At 50.2% G+C, this 11,529-nt stretch overlaps 1 pseudogene; it reads left to right on the top strand.

Annotated features, from left to right (window-relative positions):
• Positions 1–6,692: 6,692 nt before the first annotated feature.
• LOC119352120 overlaps positions 6,693–11,529 on the top strand; it is a 9,970-nt pseudogene continuing 5,133 nt past the window's right edge.

The following is an 11,529-nucleotide window of genomic DNA, read 5'->3' as shown; positions in this document are numbered from 1 at the left end:
GGCCGCTTCCGAGTGGCTGACGGGTAGGCCCAGGTGACTCTGTCAAATCCCATAACGATCGCGCGCGCGGTACGTGGCGAAAAAGGCGGCGCAGGGATCGAGGCGTCTCCTCTCTATCCCATCCGATTACTGCGGCCTCCCCTGTCCCGCGCTTCCCAAAATTCGGATCCCACGAAATATGCGGGCAGCAAACAAACTTGTCAGACTAAAAGATCCCCTCGGCACCGTCACTCGGAGCCTTACAGGTAAAGAAACTCACTCGACGAAGAATTAAGAATGGATCAAGGCGACTGAAAAGGAAGTTGCTGTCATCACTCGGGTCCATTGATCTGGAGCAAGATATGCTCACGGCATGAAAAATGAATCGGAGAGGTCCTCAACTCCTTCCTCACTCAAACCTCGATCCATTCAGGGGCTAATGATGAAGCTATGTACCTAGGGTAGGGTCATGGACCTGTCCTAACTGCCCTACCCAAGGACATCTCTAGAAGAAATCACCTTTCAACCGACTTGAAGGTGTTCCACTCGACAGACTCGAAGTCACTCGACCAAGAAGCGATCACTCGACCAAGATCCAACCACTCGACGGCCAGGAGACCTAAAGTCACCCCGCATGCTAACGGTCGGTCATTAAGTAGCTTTTATGGTCATCATAGCACTTTATTACTAGCGTTACCAGTAACGCCCTGCCTTAATGTACATTGAACCCTTCATAACGTGAGCTGGCCGGGGTCCTGGCCCACTCTATATAAGCCACCCCTCCTCCGAGACAAGGGTTCGCACCTCTGTAACTCATACTCACATAATCCAGTCGACCGCCTCCGGGCTCCGAGACGTAGGGTTTTTACTTCTTCCGAGAAGGGCCTGAACTCGTAAACCTTGCGTCCTTACAACTTCTCCATAGCTAGATCTCGCCTCTCCATACTTACCCCCCTACATTACTGTCAGACTTAGAACCACGATAGCCGCCTCAACCGCAGCGGATCCGGTCGCGTGCCAAGGCCCGGAAATGGCGGGCCCAGCCTGCTGTCGCGTCTCATCGCGCACGTGGGCTGGCTGATGCCAAGTGGCATGCCCACAGTGGGCGGCGGGCCTGGAGGCTTCGCTAGTACGCCACCTAGTTCCTGCCGTTGCGTTTGAAGTTTTCAGACGAGTCCGTCTGGTCATGGCCGACTCCTTCCACGCGACACACTAGGAGTCAGATGAAGTTTCAAACTAGAGCACTCGGGAAAGGAAACTGCTGAGGCTTCACAGCTAATCAGCTGCGATGCCTCACCAGCTTTGGGGATTACTTCGGAGTAGTGGGCCACGGGTAGACTAACCCGAGCCCCTGAGCCTTTCAAGACATCGGGGCTAGCTGCGCCCCTCGAGACATCAAGAAGAAGCGCCGCCTTCTGGTGGCCGGCTGTCTCAAGCGGCCGGCTGCCAGAAGGCGGCTAAGCTCAAGAGGGCGGCTCCAAGACAGGTCAACTTCTTGCAGGCGGCCTCCAGAGAGGCCGGCTCCTAGCCGGCGGCCCACGGCGCCCTCAGAGTCTGCGCTCCCATTAAGAAGACAAGACAGGGTAAGTCTACCGTGTAGCCCATCACCCCCGTATCTAGAGCCGGGCGTGGCCACAGTGCTCCGTACAGGCGGAGATCTCTGCCCGGCGTGGCACTGTTGCCACTCCATCCCTGACGTCACTGCTGGCAGGCAGAGCCCTGTTCCCACGACGACCTGTCAATACGGCCTGCAGGCGGTGGGCCCTACTGGGCAGCGAGAGCCCCGAAGACGGCGGAAGCCTGACCAGTCAGACCTGAGGGAGGTCGGCTCCCAGCAGGCGGCCCGTTCCTTCCTCGGGGCCCGTGCACCATTAACCAGATGAGGCCCGGAGTGGCCACCGTGATCTCCCACTAGGCGGCGGGACTGTAGCCACGCTCCCCTGACCAAGCATGCGTCATTAGCATTGCGGCTACAGTAATCGGCAGCCGGCAAGACCCGCGAGCGGCCTGTCGGCTCCGTACCAGACCAGTCGGCGGGGCCCACCAAGCGGCGGGCCCCAACAGCCGGCGGAGAAGCCTGCGACTAGAGACACTGACAGCCGGGACCTACACCCGGCCGAATTGCCTATATAAACCCCCAGGGCACCCATGCAAAGGGTTCCCGACCTGTTAGAACTAGATTCGTACCTAGAGGAAGGAGAGAGCGTGCCTGCCTTCTTCTACCTCTAGCATACAGCTCGAGGAGCACCATTTGTACTCACTATTGCCTTAGTGATCATGCGGAGACCCCGCAGAGCAGGACTAGGGGTGTTATCTCCTAGGAGAGCCCCGAACCTGGGTAAAGTGCGACGGCGTTCGTGTATACGCCTCATCCCGCTTCCAGGCACCGGCGACGTTCTACTCGCTCCCACCATAATAAGACATCCATTGGCATATGTCGCACCCAACACCCGACAGTTGCAATAGTAACTATTCATCTGATTTCTAAGAATAAAAGGATCAAATTTTCTTGGAAAAATCATACGTACTCCCTCCGATCCAAAATAGATGTCGTCTTATTTTGGATCGGTGGGAGTACCACTTAACATTTCTACAACGTTACCAAATTGCAGCATGTTATTTGCATTGATTTATAAAGCATTTTCTGCCTGACTCCTTGGTCATGCCACCTTGCTAATATTACCTCCCAATACCTACATCTACTTCTTTACCTCAAGACATCCAATTCCATTCACATATGAGGCCGAGATGCCAGGATGATCAGATCAGATGTTCAAGTTACAGCCCAACCATTGGTGTCCCTTATCTGGTATGCAACATTACAATTAGAATTAGAATTACCATAGTAAGCTTTGGTCAGATCATATGCTTGGAGAGTCATTACAATATGGATAGTTTCAGCTGTGTATGACACACGCCCTTCATACAAATATGGATCAGAAAGTGAAGAATGTATAAGTGTAAACTTACATATACCTTTAGTTACTGAAACTGAACTTGTGCTTAGATGAATGATCAAATCAAAATAGAAGGGGGATAGATTAGGGGCCTAAGCTATTATATGCTCTTCACGTTTTTCATTACATCTAATAGTTACATCTATAGTCGTTGCTCTATCACAACAAATAATTCCAACTCTGTATAATTTAGCATGACGTAAGGAACATACATCTATACATTTACGTTTTTGGCAAAACGACAACGAAAATTTCAGTGCATGATGATGCATAAACGGAAATCAAACTGAAACTAATATTTTGTCAATAAAGTGTAATTATTGATATACTGACTGTATTTGTATACTTTTGCCTCTAACTTTCCTACTTAAGTCATAATCTTCAAGACCATTAATGTTCTGAAACCTATACGGAGACTTGGACTATCAGAACTCAGACAACATCATCGGGAAAGTCAGCCAGCATGCATGGCAGTATCATATCTCTGCCAGTATAGATATGGTACAACTAAATTTTTCATAGTTATTCACACTGGATATATTTCCGGCCGCGATGGCTCGCCGGATTGGCTCGATGGCTCGTTGTTCGTAGATCGGCCTGGGCTTTGTTTTCTACGGGATGCCGACGGCAAGATTGTGGAGGGACGACACTTGCGCGCAGGGGAGAGGATCCAAAGCGGGAGGGAGATGGTTCTTCTCGACTGTGTGGTGCATGTTGGCGCTCGAGTCCTCCCGGAACGGCGGCGGCGGCTGACTCTGGCTCCTGCTGCCTTCTCGTCGGCGGCGCTCTCACCATCTGCAACTTCATCCTCGGTGCGTTCTGGATCAAGGTTTGAGGCCTTGGCCGACGTCGAGGAGGACAGGCTCGAGGGTTCGGATGCGGGACGCTTGGCGGATGAAGTGGTGAAGGCAGTCCTCTCCGGTGATGAAGATCGCGGAAGTGGTGAGGTCTCCGGGGATTCCTGGACAATGGTGCGGCCTAGGAGGAAGAAGACAGATGCGGAGCTCCTGCAGGAATTCTGGAATGATGTCGGGTACCCTACCCCAGCGTCCAGAGTGTGGGAGAAAGGCAGCTCAAGCTCGGCCGGCAAGGTGAGCACTGATTCTACTCACGATACTTTGTTTTCGTGCAGGGAGTTGGAGCGTGCTGGATCGGATGCCTCCCCGGTCATGTCGCGGCCGCCGGCGGCGCCTGCACGGCCACGGCACGGTGTCTGCATCAGGCCGTGGAAGGGGCCTCTTCCACGACCCAGGATCACGCCGCCGGTGGCGCTCGCGGCGTTCATGCCGGCCTCCCCGGCGAGCCCGTCTTCGGCGGCGGTTCCGAGTCAACCAGATGAAACGGCAGCGCCGTCTTCGGCATGCGATGATCCCGACGCTGTTCAAAATTCGATTCCTCGGGCTTCCAACTTGCAGGCTCGTGGGCCCGGCGTGTGCATCGCCAATCGGGCCTCGCGTCTGGGCCAAACGCTGCGGAGGGCTGACATGTTCCAGTACAGAACATCGAGGTGCCTTAGTACTGCAATCGACCTTCACAGATCATCGACTCACCTACAGCCGCCGCCATCATACGCCCAAGTTCTTCGCCGGAATCCCTCGTCACCGATGGCTGGCCGTAATGGCATCCCGCCTAAGGGGGCCGCACCGGCAGGACAAGCGGCTTCGACCTTCGGATCAACGCCCGGTTTCTACCACGGACGGTGCCGGCTTATTCTTGGGACGGCGAGCAGGAGGTGCTTCAGGTGCGGGCTGGTTGGTTGCACCGAATACGACAGGTGCCGGCGCCAGCACCTGCTGGACGGGATGAGCAGCGGTGGAGGACGAACCCGGCGCCCCGAAGCGAAGTGGCCCAGCAGCGACGCCAAAGCCGGCAGAGAAACCGGGCGTTGATCCGAAGGTCGAAGGGACGTGGATTTATCCTAACTCTATGCGCGCGCAACCTATATCCGCACCACACATCCGGCCTATTGTCAAATCAACATGGCCCACATCTGTGTCAGTCATGCATGGTATTCCATCATGCTAGGGAGTTCGCCTGTTTGTATAGTCAGCCGTATTCCAGCTGATTTGACCTCACGTGGGATCAAGTTGTTCGTCCACGCAAGAGACACAAGGGCCTGGGTGGCTAATACACCATGTTTAGTCAATGATTAAACATGTGGTTTATTATTTACTAAAAAAATAGCGAAATTATTCTCAAAAAAAAAACTAATAAAATGAATTACTGGTTTATACCAAAGGAATTTTTAGATGGCTGTGGTGAACTCTACTGGAAATTCCAAAGAACTTTACAAAATCCAAGGAAACAATTAGTAATGGCGAAGTTTTCTCAAAAGTTCTTCTGATTTTTATGGCAAAGTTCGGACACCATGTTAACAAAGTCCTGTTAGAAAGTTCTTCGTTTCTTAGAAAGTTCTTTAGAATTTTTTATAACGTTCTTTAGAAATTATTCCCAATTATTGTTAGATCATTCTTCAGAAAATATCCCCAAATAGTTCTTCACCAAATTAGTATGTTTCATTTAAAAAACTGAGGCCATAATAATTACAGTAGCCAAAGAATCCAGAGGTAGCCATCAAAAAGGTCCTTGTTTCTTCCAGCAAACTATGAATTACAAAAGTACATTAAGATCAATCCGTTTTCCTGTTTATGGAGAGGGGCAAAACAAGAGCAGTCATTTGCCGAAAGCTGCAGGAGAGGAAACAAAATAAGATCACATAAAAACCACTATCACACACGAAATCAGATGCATATCGAAAGATTGAGAAAAGAATAAAAATCTTGTTTTAAAAAAACAAGTAGACGAATCGTTGATACCTCTGAGGAAGACGGGGAAGATGAGTTGGAGCTCTTGACCACCGGCGTGCTTGCGGGAGGTGTGTGTCTGGGCTTTGCCGCCGAGCCGCTTGACTCCTCACTGCCTTAATGTGTAGATCTCCATCACAGATCTGCTCACAGTGGTGGTGATGCTGCTGCTCGTTGTTCGTCGATGCCCGGCATCCTCTCACCATGAGGCAAGATGGTGATGAGGTAGCCATGTTGCTCCATCTTACCTCGATGGCGGATCTGACTATAGAAGCAGCAGGGCGTGGGTGGAGAACAATCGCCTATGGGTGAAGAAGAACGTCACAGGGGAGAGGGCTCGAGGGCTCGAGGCAATGGAGGAGCGCCCCGGCGCTGAGTGGCCATGGTGGCGGAGGAGGGAGCAGGCGGTGCACCGGATTCGATGGAGATGGAGATGGCTCAGATGGGGAACGAGAAGAGAAGGAACAGGGGCGGTGGGGAACGAGGGAACGAGGGAGATACGATGTGCCGCGTATCGCGCTGAGAAAATGTGAATATGGGTTGTTAGGTGGGACCAGGTGGGGTACGCGCGCATGGATCCACATAACGCAGCGACGGCGACGATTGGAGTTGCGCGCGCAACTGGTTAGGCATAGACATATTCGGTCGTGGTACCGCTGCCACCGGTGCCGTCACCCCGGCTGCACTTCCTTCGCCGGCGTTTCCGCCTACACCTGTGATGGAAGCATCTTCGGTTCAGCTACAGGCAGACGTTAATGCAACGACTGTGACCTCTGCTGCCATAACTGGGAAGTCGCATAAAGGTAAAAAGACAGGTCTTTGGTGTTTCAAATGTAGGTCAGATGAGCATCTCTCCATGGATTGTACGGTGGTTCATTACTGTCACATTTACAACAATCACAAACACCCTTTGCACCGTTGTTCTGTCCTCAAGCAACCAAGGCCTAGCGCCATGCTCGGTGGATGTGGTTTAGTGAATGCAATGTTCGTACAGTTGCCGGACTTGCTCTTCAAGGAGCACCTTGCACCACCTACTCTGCCGACAGCTTTGGCAATAATTTCTGGCGGCACTTTGTCTGCTTCTATGGTGGAGGCCGAGGTCGCTAAAATAGCCTCGGTACAGACTTCGTGGAAGTGGGAAGCGGTGCCGCATGGAGCCAATGCTTTCTTGGTTTCTTTCCCGTCAATGAACATTTTACAGCATGTGGCAGCTTTTGAGTACAACGTTAAATCCCACGACGTAAAGATTGCTTTCTCTGAGTGGAAAGTTGATGAGATCCCATCGCTCCATCCCTTGCAGTCTGTTTGGGTACATGTCACCGGCGTTCATCCATCCCTCCGCCATTTCCTTGGTCTGTGGGCGGTAGGATCAGTTATTGGTGCCATCCAGGATGTTGACTTGGTATGCTTGCGACGACACGGTATTGTGAGGATCCAGGTGGCTGTGCACTCCTTGGATATTTTTATGAAAAATGGTGGGTCTGATGAAGCCTCAGTCCGTTCAGATGTTTATGTCAAGCTTAATGGCTATGCATTTCGGTATGTACTGGAGCAGGAGGAATTTGTACCTGACGATGACTTCATTCCTAGGATCTGGGAAAACCATGATGACAAGCATGATGACGGTGCTAACCAAGATGCGGAGATGCCAGATAAAGATGCGAGCAAGAGAGCAAAAATCGTGCAAACTGAGGGTCATAAGACAGCGCCCGGGGCTCATTCTGTGTCTGGGGCCCCTATGCAGACTACTCAAGCTACTGTTGCTGCTCCTTCTGGCCATGAAGCTGCACAGTTGCATGCGCACGTTACACCAACGGACATGCATGATGGGGCGGCCACCGAGCCCTTGCAGCCAGCGAGGGCTGCGTTGGCTGCTATGCCTGCTGAAGTAGAACTGCCGCATGTGCAGCCAGCCGCTCAGGTGCGGTCCTCAGCTGCATGTGCACCCATGCAGCCGCGTACGAACACGTTGCCTCCGGTGCATGGGCTGCCAACACTCGAGCAGGCGCCGCGCGGGCAGCCTCCTGTGTGTGCGGATGCAGCGCACGTGTTGCCTGTTGCCGCTGCTCTGGGACGTGTGCAAGATACTACTGCGGGTTCTGTGATGGCTTCTTCAGATTGTGCTCCGGTCGCCGTGGTTCCTCTTGGTCCAGCTGCATGTCACACGACTTCTGCTACTGCACCCGTCGTGACCGTTCCGATGGAACCAGTGGCACGTCCCTCTTCACCAATCTTGGGAGCTGCCACGCCGCTGCTGATTTCACAGACAACTACAGCTCAACCGACGACTCCGGAGGGTACCTTGTCTGGAAGGTTGGCTTCACCCCTTCGACGTAGTAGCCGTCACGCCGTCTCCGTTGATGGTTCTTCTCCAACTGATGAGCATTCTCTGTCGAAGGCAATGCGTCGTCAGGCCTCCAGGAATTTGGACTACTCACCAGGTACGTCTTCCGTAAAATCCTTTCTTTCCTTTTCAGATACTCGCATTTCTACTAGCTTGAAGAACGTCGGTGTCTCTATTGGAAAGAATAATTCTGAAATTAATTTGTCGGTTGGGGTACTTAAACATATGGAGATTGACCGATTAAAGGTTTCTCCAAAGCGTTTTAGCACCCCATCAAACACTGAAATCGAGGACGATGATGAAACGGATGCCACATATGATGGTCCGCTTATCCCCCACTTGGTTGGTGAGGTTACCGAGGTTGGATTGGATGATGCAAGACCTGGGTCCATGTTTTATGACTTCACAGCGACTTCGCGTAAATCTAAATCACTTTCCTCAAAAATGAAACAAAAAACGCCCAAGAAGGCAAAGATTTCCACACCGATTCGAGTTTCCACATGAGAGGCATGTTTTGGAATAGCAGAGGTCTTTCAGACTTGGCTAAGCATAAACACGTCGGTGATTGTGTGCGTGAACACGGTTTGGACTTTGTGGCAATTTCTGAGGCTGGTAAAGGTGACTTTCTCCCACATGTCCTCGATCACCTATCCGGTGGTTTCAACTATTTGTGGCATAGTTTACCAGCTCATGGAAGGTTGGGAGGAATCCTTCTTGGGATTCAGACCGCAACCATGGATTTATTGGCTTTTTCGTTAGGTGAATTTCATATCAAATTTCACCTACGAAACAGAGCTGATAATTTTACATGGAGCCTGGTCGTAGTCTATGGAGCTGCCCAAGATGAGCATAAATCCGCTTTCCTTTGGGAAATTGTGAACCTGGCTAAGGATAACCCGTACCCAATGCTTATTGGAGGAGCCTTCAATATCCTTAGGTACCAGGAAGAGAAAAATAATGATCGCTTTGATACTCACTGGCCGTTCCTATTCAATGCTGTGATTGACAGTTTGGATCTTCGGGAGGTTAGTATGCCAGGACAACAATTCACTTGGGCTAATAATCGTTCTGTGCCGACATATGAGAAGCTCGATAGGGTACTCATGGATACCGAATGGGAGTTAAAATTTCCTCTGGTAACCGTTCGAGCCCTAGAGCGTATCGAGGCACTATCGGACCATGCGCCAATCATTCTTGACTCTAACTCTACGAACACATCGGCCCGCCGCCCTTTCAAGTTTGAATTGGGATGGTTGCATCGGGAAGGTTTTGTAGACATGGTCAAGAACATTTGGGATAAGCCCGATGTTGGTCATACACTCATTCAGAGATGGAACTTTAAAGTAAGGTCCATTAGGCGACACCTCTCTGGATGGGCTAAACACACCAATGGGATGTATAAAAAAGAAAAACGGCGCCTCTCTACCATTATTGATGACCTCAATAAAATTGCAGAGACACGCATCTTATCTCAACAGGATATTGATATGAAAAATCAATCCAATGAGAAGGTTGCACGTCTTTTGCGGGAAGAGGAAATCAAATATTACCAAAGATCCAAAGCTGATTTCATCTTGTTGGAAGATAGTAATACAAGATACTTCCAATTGGTCGCCAATGGTCGACATAGGAAGAAACGTATTTATAGTCTCCAACAAGATGAAGGGCGGATTGAAGGTCAAGAGGAGCTCAAAAGGTATATCACTAGCTACTACAAATCTCTGTTCGGGCCGCCAGATGAAGGGAATTTCGCCCTTGACGAGAACCGAACAGATGATATTCCTCAAGTCACGGCAGAAGAGAATGACTTCCTCACGGCACCTTTCTCAGAAGAGGAGGTGAGAGCTGCGGTGTTCCAAATGGAACATAACAAAGCTCCAGGACCTGATGGCTTCCCTGCAAGATTCTATCAGAATATCTGGGATATCATCAAGTCTGACCTTTTGAAGTTGTTCAATTGTCTTCATGCCGATCAACTTGACCTATTCAGGCTAAATTTTGGCGAGATTGTTTTGTTGCCGAAGATTAAGGAGGCTGAACGGATCCAACAAATATAGACCCATATGCCTACTTAATGTCAGCTTCAAAATTTTCACCAAAGTAGCTATGAATAGGTTAAACTCGATAGCTGACCATGTTGTCCGGCAATCTCAAACGGCGTTCATGCAATGAAGGAATATACTCGATGGCGTAGTAATCCTGCATGAGACCGTTCACGAGATGCACCGAAAAACATGAGTGGAGTAGTATTCAAAATTGACTTTGAAAAAGCCTATGATAAGGTTAAATGATCTTTCCTCCAACAGGCCTTAAGGATGAAAGGTTTCTCCGATAAATGGCGTCAATGGATCCACAATTTTGTAACTGGAGGTAGCGTGGCCATCAAAGTCAATGATGATGTAGGCCAGTACTTTCAGACAAAAAAAGGACTACGACAGGGTGACTCCATGCCCCCAATGTTATTTAACATTGTTGCTGACATGTTGGCCATTCTGATTGAGCGCGCCAAGCAGGATAGACAGATTGCAGGAGTAGTGCCACACCTTGTGGATGGTGGCCTCTCTATTCTGCAATATGCCGATGACACAGTTCTTTTTATGGAACATGACCTGGACAAGGCTCGAAACCTGAAACTCTTGCTTTCAGCATTTGAGCAAATGTCGGGTCTTAAAATTAACTTCCATAAAAGCGAACTTTTCTGCTTTGGAGAAGCCGTTGAGGCAGCGGCCGATTATGCTGACCTGTTTGGTTGCGCACATGGCCATTTCCCAATTAAATATCTGGGAATACCGATTCATTATCGACGTCTCACCATTGCGGAGTGGAAGCATGTAGAGGAGCGGTTAGAGAAACGGTTGAGCAGCTGGAAAGGCAAGCTGCTCTCTGTTGGAGGAAGGCTGGTTTTGATTAACTCTGTCCTCACAAATATGGTCCTCTATATGCTTTATTTCTTCCAACTCCCAAAAGGGGTCCTGCAAAGACTGGACTATTTTAGATCCAGATTCTTTTGGCAAGGAGATGGGGAAAAGAAAAAATACAGACTAGCCAAGTGGAGTGTGGTTTGTAGGCCGAAAGACCAAGGTGGCCTTGAAATTCATGACCTGCAGGTCAAGAATGAGGCTCTCCTTAGTAAATGGTTGTTCAAACTTCTTACTGAGGATGGTGTTTGGCAAACCATACTGCGCAACAAGTATCTAGGCCACAAGGCGGTGTCTCAGGCATATTGGAAACCTGGCGACTCGCACTTTTGGGCTGGCCTAATGGCGGCAAAGAAACATCTCTTTCGTTTTGGGTCTTTCGCGATAAAGAACGGGTCGGAGATTCATTTTTGGGAAGATATCTGGCTAGGCGGTGCCACTCTCCGAGAACAATATCCAGCCTTGTACAACATTGCTCGCGATAAGAATAATACTATTGCGCAGGTGCTCAGTTCATCCCCCCTCCC

Source organism: Triticum dicoccoides, chromosome 1A, assembly GCF_002162155.2.
Source record: "Triticum dicoccoides isolate Atlit2015 ecotype Zavitan chromosome 1A, WEW_v2.0, whole genome shotgun sequence".
NCBI lineage: Eukaryota > Viridiplantae > Streptophyta > Magnoliopsida > Poales > Poaceae > Triticum > Triticum dicoccoides.
Note: the sequence above shows the minus strand (reverse complement) of the source record. Positions and strands in the feature narration are given on the sequence as shown.